Genomic DNA, 14,717 nt, shown 5'->3' with positions numbered 1-14,717 from the left:
GCCTTTTTGCATTTCCTTTTCTTGGGGATGGTCTTGATCACTGCCTCCTATACAATGTCATGAACCTCCATTCATAGTTCATCAGGCACTCTGTCTATCAAATCAGGCAGAGATAGCTGATGGTAACAAAGCTAGGAGATTTCCCTCCCAGCTCCTTGGATTTCTCTCTGTTGTTTCTTAACATGACTACACAATTTCAGGATGAACAGACTCTGCCAACTCCTTCTAGTTCTGATTATTATTAGATTTCTTGTTCACACCTCTTTGTGAAAGATGTATTCTATCCTGTCATATGAAGTGAGGTGTGAAAAAAAAAAGAGGAGAAGCTTTCAAAGGCATATTTTAAAGTGTGATGTCGCTGTGTGTTTTTCCCTTGAACATTTTTAGCTTGCTTATAGTTACTCCATTGAACAAGGGTCAACCGCTTAAAATGTAAATTATGTAGCATGCCTCTACCAGGTTTTTCAAAACACTACTTGCTATGATAAAAAACAGTTTACCCAAGAAACAAAACTTTTTGAAGCACCATTTCTGAAAATTGTGACTTCAATCTGATTTTCCTTCTCACAGTCCTTGTTATTGTAGTGAAAAAAAATATTTTTTGCTTGGTCACCCACCATTGTTACTATTTGAATTGAAGCTTAAATATATACTAGACCTGAAAATAGGTCTGGAAGATATATCTTCCAAACCAGGGTACTTCTGAGAATAAAAGAGGATGTTGTTAATTTCTTTAGGACAATAGGGTGAACTGGGACAATTTGAAGAAACTGAGATATTAGGTGACTAAGAGAGACAAAGAGACAGACATAAGTAGGAATCATCCACCCAGTACTCAAGTAGACAAATGCAAACTAATTTGACTTTCTAACCTCTGGCAGGAAAAATTCATCATAAGGACCTAGACATTTTGAAATCTAATATACTACCCCAGAATCTTAAGACACATTAGAGATAAGGGCTTGGTCTGAACTGAAAGGTCAGCTGAACAGGCTGGGCTTATAGGAGGTCAGCAATGGGGAAACAAAGTCCAGCAACTTTGTGGTGACAAACTTATCTTGATCCATAAACATAGAGGGCCAGATCCATACTGAACAGGAATGAGGAGGCGACCAAGATTGGTGGAATGTAGAGCTAGGGAATGGGAGGTGGAGCGAAGTGAAAAGAGGCAGAAAGGAAAAGTGCCAGCCAAGCCCAGAGCCACATCCAGGAAACAGCCATAGTGACACATGCTTCATCAACGCAATGCCTCTGACTTTTCAGGGAGCTTGACAGAACTGACTGCTCTGATCCAGAAACAAAATGGCAAAAAAGCAGGACAAAGTATAATATCAAGTCCTAGAAGATGAAAGAGATTCTGATGTGGATTCCATTTCAAGAATTAACATTTAGTGAGTGTTGCTGCCAAGTGCCAGGACTGCTAGTCCTCCCTTACATTGTTTCATCTCAACAACATGCAAAGTGAGATTATTTGCATGCTCGTTTTTCTAGACAAACAAGCTTAAGGAATTTAAAAATATTACCAGAAGTCTCAAGAGAAAGAAAATCACAAGGAAGTATTATCTCACACCTGTTGGTATGGTTATTATCAAAAAGGAAAGAAATAGCAAGTGTTGGTGAGGATATGAAGAAAAGGGAATCCCTTGTGTGCTATTGATGGGAATGTAAATTGGCATAACCACTGTGGGAAACAGTACAGAGATTCCTAAAAATAGAACTACCCTAAGATCCAGAAATTCCACTTTTGGATATTTATCCAGAGGAAATGAAAACACTAATTCAAAAAGATACATGCACTTCCAGGTTCATTGCAGCATTATTTATAATAACCACATCATGAGATTAACCTAAATGTCCTTCGATGGATGGATAGGTAAAGAAAATGATATATTTATATACACAATGGAATATTATTCAACCATGAGGAAGAGGGAAGTCCTTTCATTACTAACAACATAGATGGATCTTAAGTCAGACAGTTCAGTTCAGTTCAGTTCAGTGACTCAGTCGTGTCCGACTCTTTGTGACCCCATGAGTCGCAGCACGCCAGGCCTCCCTGTCCATCACCATCTCCCGGAGTTCACCCAGACTCATCCATCGAGTCCGTGATGCCATCCAGCCATCTCATCCTCGGTCGTCCCCTTCTCCTGCCCCCAATCCCTCCCAGCATCAGAGTCTTTTCCAATGCGTCAACTCTTCGCATGAGGTGGCCAAAGTACTGGAGCTTCAGCTTTAGCATCATTCCTTCCAAAGAAATCCCAGGGCTGATCTCCTTCAGAATGGACTGGTTGGATCTCCTTGCAGTCCAACGGACTCTCAAGAGTCTTCTCCAACACCACAGTTCAAAAGCATCAATTCTTCGGTGCTCAGCCTTCTTCACAGTCCAACTCTCACATCCATACATGACCACAGGAAAAACCATAGCCTTGAAGACAGACCTTAGTCGGCAAAGTAATGTCTCTGCTTTTGAATATACTATCTAGGTTGGTCGTAACTTTCCTTCCAAGGAGTAAGTGTCTTTTAATTTCATGGCTGCAGTCACCATCTGCAGTGATTCTGGAGCCCAAAAAAATAAAGTCTGACACTGTTTCCACTGTTTCCCCATCGATTTCCCATGAAGTGATGGGACCAGATGCCATGATCTTCGTTTTCTGAATGTTGAGCTTTAAGCCAACTTTTTCACTCTCCTCTTTCACTTTCATCAAGAGGCTTTTTAGCTCCTCTTGACTTTCTGCCATAAGGGTGGTGTCATCTGCATATCTGAGGTTATTGATATTTCTCCCAGCAATCTTGATTCCAGCTTGTGTTTCTTCCAGTCCAGCTTTTCTCATGATGTACTCTTCATATAAGTTAAATAAGTAGGGTGACAATATACAGCCTTGATGTACTCCTTTTCCTATTTGGAACCAGTCTGTTGTTCCATGTCCAGTTCTAACTGTTGCTTCCTGACCTGCATACAGATTTCTCAAGAGGCAGGTTAGGTGGTCTGGTATTCCCATCTCTTTCAGAATTTTTCACAGTTGATTGTGATCCACACAGTCAAAGCCTTTAGCATAGTCAATAAAGCAGAAATAGATGTTTTTCTGGAACTCTCTTGCTTTTTCCATGATCCAGCGGATGTTGGCAATTTGATCTCTGGTTCCTCTGCCTTTTCTAAAACCAGCTTGAACATCAGGGAGTTCACGGTTCACATATTGCTGAAGCCTGGGTGGGAGAATTTTGAGCATTACTTTACTAGCATGTGAGATGAGTGCAATTGTGCAGTAGTTTGAGCATTCTTTGGCATTGCCTTTCTTTGGAATTGGAATGAAAACTGACCTTTTCCAGTCCTGTGGCCACTGCTGAGTTTTCCAAATTTGCTGGCATACTGAGTGCAGCACTTTCACAGCATCATCTTTCAGGATTTGAAACAGCTCAACTGGAATTCCGTCACCTCCACTAGCTTTGTTCGTAGTGATGCTTTTTAAGGCCCACTTGACTTCACATTCCAAGATGTCTGGCTCTAGATTAGTGATCACATCATCATGATTATCTGTGTCGTGATCTTTTTTGTACAGTTCTTCTGTGTATTCTTGCCACCTCTTCTTGATATCTTCTGCTTCTGTTAGGTCCAGACCATTTCTGTCCTTTATCGAGCCCATCTTTGCATGAAATGTTCCCTTGGTATCTCTAATTTTCTTGAAGAGATCTCTAGTCTTTCCTGTTCTGTTCTTTTCCTCTATTTCTTTGCATTGATCACTGAAAAAGGCTTTCTTATCTCTTCTTGCTATTCTTTGGAGCTCTGCATTCAGATGCTTATATCTTTCCTTTTCTCCTTTGCTTTTCACCTCTCTTCTTTTCACAGCTATTTGTAAAGCCTCCCCAGACAGCCATTTTGCTGTTTTGCATTTCTTTTCCATGGGGATGTTCTTAATCCCTGTCTCCTGTACAATGTCACAAATCTCATTCCATAGTTCATCAGACACTCTATCTATCAGGTCTAGACCTTAAATCTATTTCTCACTTCCACTGTATAATCATAAGGGATTTGATTTAGGTCATACCTGAATGGTCTAGCGGTTTTCCCTACTTTCTTCAATTTAAGTCTGAATTTGGCAACAAGGAGTTCATTATCTGAGCCAGTCAGCTCCTGGTCTTAAGAAAAACAAATACCATATGATCTCACTTATATGTGAAACCTTTTTTTTTTTTTTTTAAAGCAACTTTGAGATACAAAGAATAGATTGGTAGTTGCCAGAGGCATGAGGTATGGGCTGGGCCAAATGTGTGAATATAGTGAAAAGGTGATACATGAATAAACAAATAAGTAGCATCACATAGTGAAGGTAGTCAAAAGACAATAAGTAGATCATAGATACATAGATGATAGATACAGCATAGCAAGATCTTGAACCCAGAGCCTTAAGCACTGACTTAATCATTATGCTATCTACCTAGTTGGAATAATTTTCTACTGTCAAGGGTAGATTATAAACACGTAGATTATATACCCCTCCCAAGTTATAATACACTATACATAAATAACATCTCTTGCTCAGATGTCCGTGGGATGAATTCATCCTTACCATACTATCCCTCAGAACTTGCTATATTTTTGGTCAGAATTTCTTCCTTGATACAGAAAGAACTATTCCAACAGGATTGTGAGCCCCATCTCCAGATACTTGCCTCCTCCAAGAGCAATAGAAGCCTGCATACCTCCTGGCCCCGTAGTGGAAAACCTCAGCAAAGTGCCCTTACAGAGCCTGACTGCAAAATATTCAGGCTAGCAGCTATAGGGCATTTCTGTGGAAAAAGAAATTTATAGAACTTCAAAGATGTGAATTCTTTATAAATAAAACATTCCTTTTACTTCAGAGATTCTTGTGTCCCATTACCTGACATAGCCTCCAGAATGCTGCTACTCATAGGCACCTTAACATGTGTGATGTCATCTGTTAACAACCCTGGGATACTTCACAGAAACCAGGGGGTAGGGTTGCAAAAATAAAATGTTGACTTAGTCCCTTTCTATTATTTTATCTATTATGTACGTAGCATTGTGGTCTGTCTTGCAAAAAAGACTATAGAGGAAAGTTGATGGCAACTAGAAAAGTGTGGCAAAGAAAAGGGAAAGCTGAGATTAAATTTGTAAAACAACAGTTAAACCTCCTCTGTCATGCAAGATGAATCAAGACAAGGTTGGGGATGAGGGGAACCTCTTCATTGTAGATCACTGCCCACCATACAAGAGCTTGAGTGAATTCCACAGCATCCCAAGACATGAGTTTGGAATAGGCTTTCCTAGGGAAATTTCAAAGCAAGTATTAGTAAGAGAAAAAAAGGTGTGAGTGCTTCCCATTGTCCCAAGGCTACCAGGGCCTGTGTGTTATGCCAGACACACTGTCAGTCTGGGTTCAGGTGAAGAGCTCCTGCACTCCTCCTCTTCTCTTTGGGGGCAAACCTAAAGCACACCTCGGCAGAGGGAATGAACTGATAGGTGCACTTTGTGGCCAGGCAATCTGGATCTGGCTACCAGCTACTCTATCCCTGCAGACTTTGGGGTCTATGGAATGTTACCGTAAGGAAGGAAATCTCCAGTCCTCAGGGAGGCTGAGCTTGCATGTAGGTCCTTCTGCTGGGAGAAAGAAGAGCAGCTGGTTTGTTCCAGAAGCCCAGAGAGAGCTTGAGTTATTTTTTGCCAAATCTCATATCACACCCATACACTTATATTCTCGATGTATTAGCTCTTCTGTGCAAATCGTGTAGCAATTACTGAGGAATAGGAACATCAACAGCCTGAAGCAGTATGATACCAAGAGTTTTGTAATCCACGTTTGGTCAACTTTTTACTATTTCTGCAGGGTACACTGGGAAAAATCTGTAGGCAGAAGACCCATATTCCAGCTTATATGCTGCTAGCCTCCTTAGGCTAATGACACCCTCTCAAACTTGGCTTACCATCTGTAACAGAAAAGTAATAATGGCAGCTCCCTTTCAGAAGATTACTGTAAGAGTAAAAATCAAATAAACTATCATTAATTAAAGTGCTTGGGAAGCTCTAAAGTACCAATTAAACACATTGGTAGTAATTATGGTACTAATTATATCTAATTATGGTTGGCTTTTATCCATTTGGTGTTTGGCTGTGAGCTAACAGAAAATTAAGCTATAAAATTTGTCCTTGTAGCCAGTGTCCCCATTAATTTTATTCAGCAAGCATTTATTGAGAACTTATTTTTGTATCAGAGATTTGCCAACTCTGCGGATCAAATGGAAAAGCATATTGATCTTATGGAACTCATAGTCTAAATCTACTGCCTTGCTTCTTGCTCTAAAAAATATTGATCTGGTCATTCTCCACTGAAAGCTTACATGGTTTAGTCTCAACTGTTAATAATTTAGAAGTAAATCAAACACTTCCTTTGCTTTTCTTCAACTTACTTTGTCAATATAACTTGACACTGTACCCACCTCTAACAAAGGACTACATGTTTTGTTGTCATTACCCAGAGGCACAAACAGGAGTTAGTATAGAGAAAGTGGAAAGTTGTTATGGACTGGATATTTGTGTCCTCCCAAATTCCTGTGCTGAAATCCTAACCCTCAAGGTGATGGTATTAGGAAGTGGGATCTTTCATCACCTTTGGTGGTAAAACTCATAAATAGGACTATAGCCCTTATAAGAAAAGACAGGAGAGAGCTTCCTTTCTCTCTCTCTCTCTCCATACCCTCTCCCTTTCTCTGCCCTTTGAGGATACAGTGAAAAGATGGCCATCCACAAACCTAGAGGACAGTCCTCACCAGACACTAATGTTTCACCCTGATCTTGACTTTTCAGCTTCCAGAGTTGTGAAAAACAAAAGTTTCCTGTTTAAGCCACTCATTCCATAGTATTGTTATAGCAACTCCCCCAAATTAAGACATCAGTGTGGATACAGGTCCTAGGTGAATCGCCAGCCCTCCCACCCCAAATGCTTCTTGAGAAGTTTGCCACAGTAGCCAAAGCTGCTTCTGCCCCAGATGCACACACCCACAGATGGCCATTCTCAAAGAGTTTCCTTCTTTCAAGGTGTCAGTCAGGGTGGCTAGCTTCTTACATGCTGGAGAAAACGAAGTCTTCACTTACTAGTCAAACTCTTCACTTCACTGAAGAGAAACCACCTAATTGCAACTTGGCAGGTAGCTCAGTGGTAAAGAATCTGCCTGCAAATGCAGGAGATGCAAATTTGATCCATGGGTTGGGAAGATCCCCTGGAGAAGTAAATGGCAACCCACTCCAGTATTCTTGCCTGGGAAATCCCATGCACAAAGAAGCCTGGTGGGCTAAGAGTTGGACACAACTTAGCGACTGAGTATGCACAACTATCAGAGAAGTTATTTGAAGTCTGAACCTAGAATGAACCCAGGAGCTTGAAAACACCAAGAGAATAACAATCAAAATAATGCAACTCTGCTGTCCAAATGTTCTGACACTATTTAAGAGCAAACCAAAACAGAATAGAGCCATTCTTAAATAAACCAAAGACTCACACGGATTTACAACAATCTGAATCTTTTTTCATGATTTAGAATAAAGATAGTAAATGCAATTTAGAATATTAGCCAGTTCAAAGAAAGCTATTAAAATTCTTATGAAATAACTAGACTTGGAGTTACATTTACACATAACTAATTTCCTGGCTTTTAGGGCCTAACTTGTACTTGTGTTCCCGCTGCTGCTAAGTCGCTTCAGTTGTGTCCAACTCTGTGCAACCCTATAGACGGCAGCCCACCAGGCTCACCCATCCCTGGGATTCTCCAGGCAAAAACACTGGAGTGGGTTGCCATTTCCTTCCCCAATGCATGAAAGTGAAAAGTGAAAGTGAAGTCGCTCAGCCATGTCCAACTCTTCACGACCCCTTGGACTGCAGCCTACCAGGCTCCTCCGTCTGTGGGATTTTCCAGGCAAGAGTACTGGAGTGGGTTGTCATTTCCTCCTCCAACTTGTGTTCTCACCTCTATTTAAATATGAAATGAATTAACATGCATGAATGTGCTACACAAATGTGAAGATCCATCTAAAATGCTATTAACTTGCTGTGGATTTTTAATGGATTAATATGTTTAATTTGATTATTTGTTTTATTTTTGTTTTGCTTTTCATCATTTAAGTTGTGAAGTTTAAGAGAGATATAAGAAATGTAGCAAAAATGAAATATAAATTATTTACACCACTCAGGTCAAGGAAGAAAATATTATCAGCATCTCAGAAGCACTCCCTTCATGCCCACTCCTTTGAAATCATAACTCTTCATTTGGATGGTAGTATCTGTTTTAGTTTACCATATAGTTTTACCACCCGAATGTGTGTTTTATATGTATGTATTGCCATCCCTGTTTCCTTCTTTTAAACTTCATCTAAATGCAGTTATACTGTATATAACCTATTGGGTCCAAATTTCTCCCTCAAAATTTGAATTTCATCTATATTATTGTATATACTAGAGTTGTTTTATTTTCATTGCTGAATGTTTTCTATGGTGTGAACATATCATAGTTTATTCTCTCCATCTGACAACTCTTGCCTTTTATTGGACTCTTAGTTCCACAAATATTTAATGTGATTATTGATATGGTTGGATTTAGTTCTATAATTTTATGATTTGTTATTTATCTCATCTGTTTTTAAACTTTATTTTCAATAGACTTTATTTTTTGAGCACCTTTAGGTTCACAGGAAAATTGAGCGGAAGTTTCAGAGTTTTCTCATCTGTTCCCTGTTCTCACGCATGCTGTCATTAACAATATCTCCCACCAGAATAGTACAGTGGTTCTAACTGCTGACTCTACACTGGCACATCGTAATCACCCCAAATCCATAATTTACAGTAGGGCTCACTTTTGATGTTGTACATTACATGGATTTGAACAAATATATAATGGCATGTTCTTTGATCTTTTTTCCTGTCTAGCCTTCTTTTAGCTTAATTGATTACTTATAAAATTTCCAATTAACTTTAGCTTTTTAGCAAAGTTTTCCTTACTTTTAAAAAATTTATTTATTTTAATTGGATTATAATTGCTTTATAATGTTGTGGTGGTTTTTGCCACACATTGACATGAATCAGCCATGGGTGCACATGTGTCCCCGCTATCCTGAACCCCTTCCCACCTTCCTCCACATCCCAACCCTCTGGGTTGTCTCAGAGCACCGGCTTTGAGTGCCCTGCTTCATGCTTCAAACTGGCACTTGTCATCTACTTTACATATGGTAATATACATGTTTCAGTGCTAGTCTCTCAAATCACCCCACTATTGCCTTCTCCCACATAGTGCTGAAGTCTGTTCTTTACATCTGTCTCTCTTTTGCTGTCTTGCATATAGTGTCATCATTACCATCTTTCTAAATTCCATATAAATGCATTAATATACTGTATTGGTGTCTCTCTTTCTGACTGACTTAGGTTCCAGTTTCATCCACCTCATTAGAACTAACTCCAATGCATTCCTTTTTATAACTGTGTAATATTCTATTGTGTATATGTACCACAACTTCCTTATCCATGCATCTGCCAATAGACTCCTAGGTTGCTTCCGTGTCCTAGCTACTGTAAAGAGTACTGCAATGAACATTGGGGAACATGTGTCTCTTTCAATTCTGGTTTCCTTAGTGTGTATGCCCAGAAGTGGGATTGCTGAGTTTTATGGCAGTTCTATTTCCAGTTTTTTAAGAAATCTTCACACTGTTCTCCATAGTGGCTGTACCAGTTTGCATTCCCACCAACAGTGTAAGAGGGAGGGTTCCCTTCTTTCCACACCCTCTCCAGCATTTACTGTCTGTAGACTTTTTAATGTCAGCCATTCTGACCAGCATGAGATGGTACCTCATCGTGGTTTTGATTTGCATTTCTCTGATAACGACTGATGTTGAGCATCTTTTCATGTGCTTATTAGCCATCTGTATGTCTTCTTTGGAGAAATGTCTGTTTAGTTGTTTGGCCCACTTTTTGATTGGGTTGTTCATTTTTTTGGTATTGAGCTGTATGAGCTACTTGTATATTTTGGAGGTTAATTCTTTGTCAGTTGTTTCATTTGCTACTATTCTCTCCCATTCTGAAAGCTGCCTTTTCACCTTAATTATAGTTTCCTTCATTATGCAAAAGCTTTTAAATTTAATTAGGTTCCATTTGTTTATTTTTGTTTTTATTTCCATTTTGCTCTGGGAGGTGGGACATAGAGGATCTTGCTGTGATTATAGCTTCTGGTCTTACATTCAGATCTTTAATCCATTTTGATTTATTTTTGTGTATGGTGTTAGAAAGTATTGTAGTTTCAGTCTTTTATACATGGTTGACCAGTTTCCCCAGCACCACTTGTTAAAGAGACTGTCTTTTCTCCATTGTATGTTTTTGCCTACTGTGTCAAAAATAAAGTGTCCATAGGTGTGTGGATTTATCTCTGGGCTTTCTATTTTGTTCCATTGATCTGTATTTCTGTCTTTGTGCCAGTACCATACTGTCTTGATGACTGTAGCTCTGTAGCATAGTCTGAAGTCAGGCAGGTTGACTCCTCCAATTCCACTTTTCTTTCTCAAAATTGCTTTGGCTCTTTGAGCTTTCTTATGTTTCCATACAAATTGTGAAATTATTTGTTCTAGTTCTTTGAAAAATACCATTGGTAACTGGAAAGGGGTTGTGTTGAATCTATAGGTTGCTTTGGGTAGTATATTCATTTTCACTATATTGATTCTTCCAATCCACAAACATGGTATATTTCTCCATCTATTAGTGCCATCTTTGATATCTTTCATCAGTTTTATAGTTTTCTATATATAGGTCTTTTGTTTCTTTAGGTAAATTTATTCCTAAGTATTTTATTCTTTTCATCACAATGGTGAATGGGATTGTTTCCTTAATTTCTTTCTGTTTTTTCATTGTTAGTGTATAGGAATGCAAAGGATTTCTGTGTATAAAATTAATACACAGAATATAAAATTAATATCCTGAAACTTTACTATATTCATTGATTAGCTCTAGTAAGTTTCTGGTGGGATCTTTATGGTTTTCAATGTAGAGGATCATGTCAATTGCAAACAATGAGAGTTTTCTTCTTTTCCAATCTGGATTCCTTTTATTTCTTTTTCTTCTCTGATTGCTGTGGCTAGGACTTCCAAAACTATATTGAATAGTAGAGGTGAGAGTGGGCACCTTTGTCTTGTTCCTGGTTTTAGAGGAAATGCTTGACTCATCTTTATTTCTTCTAGGTCCTTTCTAAACATTTCTTGCATCATCTCAATCCTTGTCTCTAGTCTATTTATTTGTAACTACATTTTGTTTTCTAGATTTGGGATCATCTTTACTATTATTATTCTGAATTATTTTTCAGGTAGAATGCCTATCTCCTCCTCTTTTGTTTGGTTTGGTAGATTTTTATCATGTTCCTTCACCTGCTGGACATTTCTCTGTCTTTTATTTTGTTTAGCTTGCTGTGTTTGGGGTGCCTTTTCTGCAGGCTGGAAGTACATGGCTCCTCTTAATTGTGGAGTCCACTCCCTGTGGGTGAGGTTGGACCAGTAGTTTCTCAAGGTTTTCTCTTGGAGGAGCTTGCATCTGTATTCTGGTGAGTGGAGCTGGATCTCTTATCTCTAGAGTGCAATGCAAGTGTCCAGTAGTGAGTTTTGAGGTGTCTGTGGGTTTGGCATAGCTTTGGGCAGCCTGTCTTTTAATGTTCTGGGCTGTGTTCCAGTTTTGCTGGAGAATTAGCATGGTGTGTCTTGCACTGGAACTTGCTGGCTCTTGTGTGGAGCTTGGTTTCAGCATAGGTATGGAGACTTTTGGGTGAGCTCTTGTCTATTAATGTTTCCTGGAGTCAGGAGTTTTCTGATGGTCTAAAGTTCTGGAATTAAGCCTCCTGCCTCTGGCTTTCAGGCCTTCTTTTACAATAGCTCCAAGACTTCTCTGTCCATACAGCACAGAAGATAAAGCCCCTACACTAATGGTGAAACAATTCTCCACAGCCAGGAACACCCAGAGAAATTTTCAGTTATATAGAGAAGAGAAGATGGAGGAAGGAGATAGAGGTGACCTGGAGGAGAAAAGGTAGAGAGCAATCAAGCCAGTAATCAAATCCCTAAGTGAAAATGGATATTGAAGATTAGATTCCTAAAGGTACAAAATTGATAACAAATATCAAAAAGCAATGATTAAAAACCTAGAACAGAAGTTAGACTCCCAAAAATACAATATAAAAAATACAAAAGAAAATCTATCACAAAAATTTTGAAAAAATATATGGAATTTGTTTTTTTTTTTAATAGAAGTTTTTAAAATGGTAATAATAGGCTACATAAATGAAAGTTAAAGGAATAATAACAAATTTTTTAAAACTTAAAAAATGATAATAGTAAAAATTTATCTGGGAATTTCTCTAGAGCTGCTGTGAGCAGTATGGGGTCAGTTCATTGTCAAATAGTCCCTCATTCCAACTTGTTTTTGTTCTCAAGGTCTATGGTTGCCCCTCAAATGCACAGTCTCATCATTAACTGCAGGGTTTTAATCTGTTACACCTGTCACTTCCAGAGCATTTTCCCCTTCTTTATTTCTGTCTCCTCTGTTTGCAAGTCTTTTCAGTGTCTAACTTTCCCTGACACAAGGGAGCAAAGGAGGCCACTCATTTAGGCTCACTTGTTCAGTTGTGCTGTGGGGAGGGAGGGACACTGCAAACAAATACCATTGGCATGTGTGGGCAGCGCTCACAATGGATGGACAACACTGGGTTTGCCAGAGCCCAAGCCGGTGTCACTTCCCGAGTCCACACTGCTAAGGCTTCAGGATGCTTTGCAAGGGCACTGTCCCAGGTGGGCGCTGAGTGTTGTGCACTTCCCAGGTCTAAGCCACTCAGGTTCTCAGGTCCTCCACAAGGGCACAGACCCAGATGGACTGTGTGTTTTGTGCCCTTCCCAGGTTGAGCAGCCAAAGTGACCGGGTGCTTGGCGAGTGCACTGTCCTAGGTGGGCCATGCGTCTTATGCACCTCCCTAGTCCCGGCCTCTCAGTGTCCTAGGTGTGCCTTTAGGGCACAGTCTCAGGTGTGCCATGTGTCTCCTCTGGGGAGCTGATCTCAGGCTGTGACACTCCTGACAGATATCAACCTCCAGGATCCCAGAAAGACGTGGTTATCAATGGGGAGCCTGCTCATGGTTTGGTGGAAGATGCAGTCTCTGGGGCCAAGATTCCAGCAGCCCCTTGCCTTGCAATTCTGGCTGTTGCACAACTGCCTCTCTGCCTCTGCAGAGGAAGGGCCCTCTGTGGCAGCTGTCTTTCTCTCCTCTGCTATTTGCTCAATCTTTTGTTCTGTGAGCATGCCAGGGGTCACCGTATGGAGTTAGAACCTCTTGTGGGAAAGGATTTGGTGTTGTGTTGTTTTTTTGTTTTTGTTTTTGTTTTTGTTTGGTTTCTCTGGCACGGTTTGGGTTGCTATCTCACATTAGCTCCCTCAGATTGTCCTCAGGGAATTCAGGACCAGTCTTTACCCTAAGGACCAGTGATGAAGCTTGTGCCTTCCCTGCCAGCCCCCACTCGCTGCTGGTGGATGCAAGCATCGGTGTCACTTCTCTTGTAGTAGTTGTAGTTAGGTGCGTATTCTGTGGGTTGTTTTTGTTTTTGTTTTTTTTTCCCGGTCATGTTGCCCTCTGAGATTCCAAAGTTCCCCACAGACACGCCTGTAAGAGGGTTTCCTACTGTGTGGAAAGTTCTCCTCCTTCATGACTCCCTCCCCAGGATGAGTCTCCATCCCTAAATCTTTTGTCTTTGTTTTCATCATTTATATTTTGTCCTACTTCCTTTCAAAGAGACTGGGCTGCCATTCTGTGTGCCCGGTGTCCTCTGCCAGCATTCAGAAGTTGTTTTGTGAAAGTTGCTCAACATTCAAATGATCTTTTGATGAATCTGTTGGGGAGAAAGTAGTCTCTCCACCCTATTCCTTTGCCATCTTGGGACCACCTCTAATTATGTTATTTTTTTAATTTTTCTCCTCAGCTTCTGAAAGCATTTTTTATTAAACTTCTTAATTTAACTGTATTTCATACCACAGGGATCCCATATACCCTTCATGCATTTACCCCCAATGATAATATCTTGTGTAGCTGTGCTATAATGCCACAAACAGGAAATTAACATTGATATAATCCACCCAAGCTCGATTTCACCAGTTATGTTAAAATAACTTTTCATATCTCTAGGATAAATGCCTAAGTGTGCAATTGCTAAATCATATGGTAATTCATGTTTAGTTTTCCATGAATCAGTCAAATTGTTTTCCAGAGGGGCTATACCATTTTACATAAAAGATAATTTCTTGGTACAACAAATAATGCTAATCATTCCCCAGTATTTTCTTGACTCATCTCTCATAGTAACTGAAATCCCTAGTAATAAGCTGAAGTGCATGGCTACCCAAGACGAAAGACTTACATTTCCTGCCTTCTCTTCCAGCTAGGTGTGATCATTTGACAAATTTTATTAAGTAGAATGTAAGTGGGAGTATTGTGAGAAGCTTCTAAGAATGTTCCATTAAAGAAACGCCCTCTGTCCCTTTACTTGTTTCTAGTTCCCTCTGCTACTACAAACTGGATGTGATATTTGCCATCTTGGACCATAAATACAAAAGCTACATTGTAAGGATGTTAGTGATGAGTTAAATGTAGCCTGGGTCCCTGAAGGCCTCAGCTGATCTACCAGCCCTAGACTGTCTTCTCCA

This window comes from Capra hircus, chromosome 15, assembly GCF_001704415.2.
Source record: "Capra hircus breed San Clemente chromosome 15, ASM170441v1, whole genome shotgun sequence".
Taxonomy (NCBI): domain Eukaryota; kingdom Metazoa; phylum Chordata; class Mammalia; order Artiodactyla; family Bovidae; genus Capra; species Capra hircus.
This window is presented reverse-complemented; position numbering follows the sequence as displayed.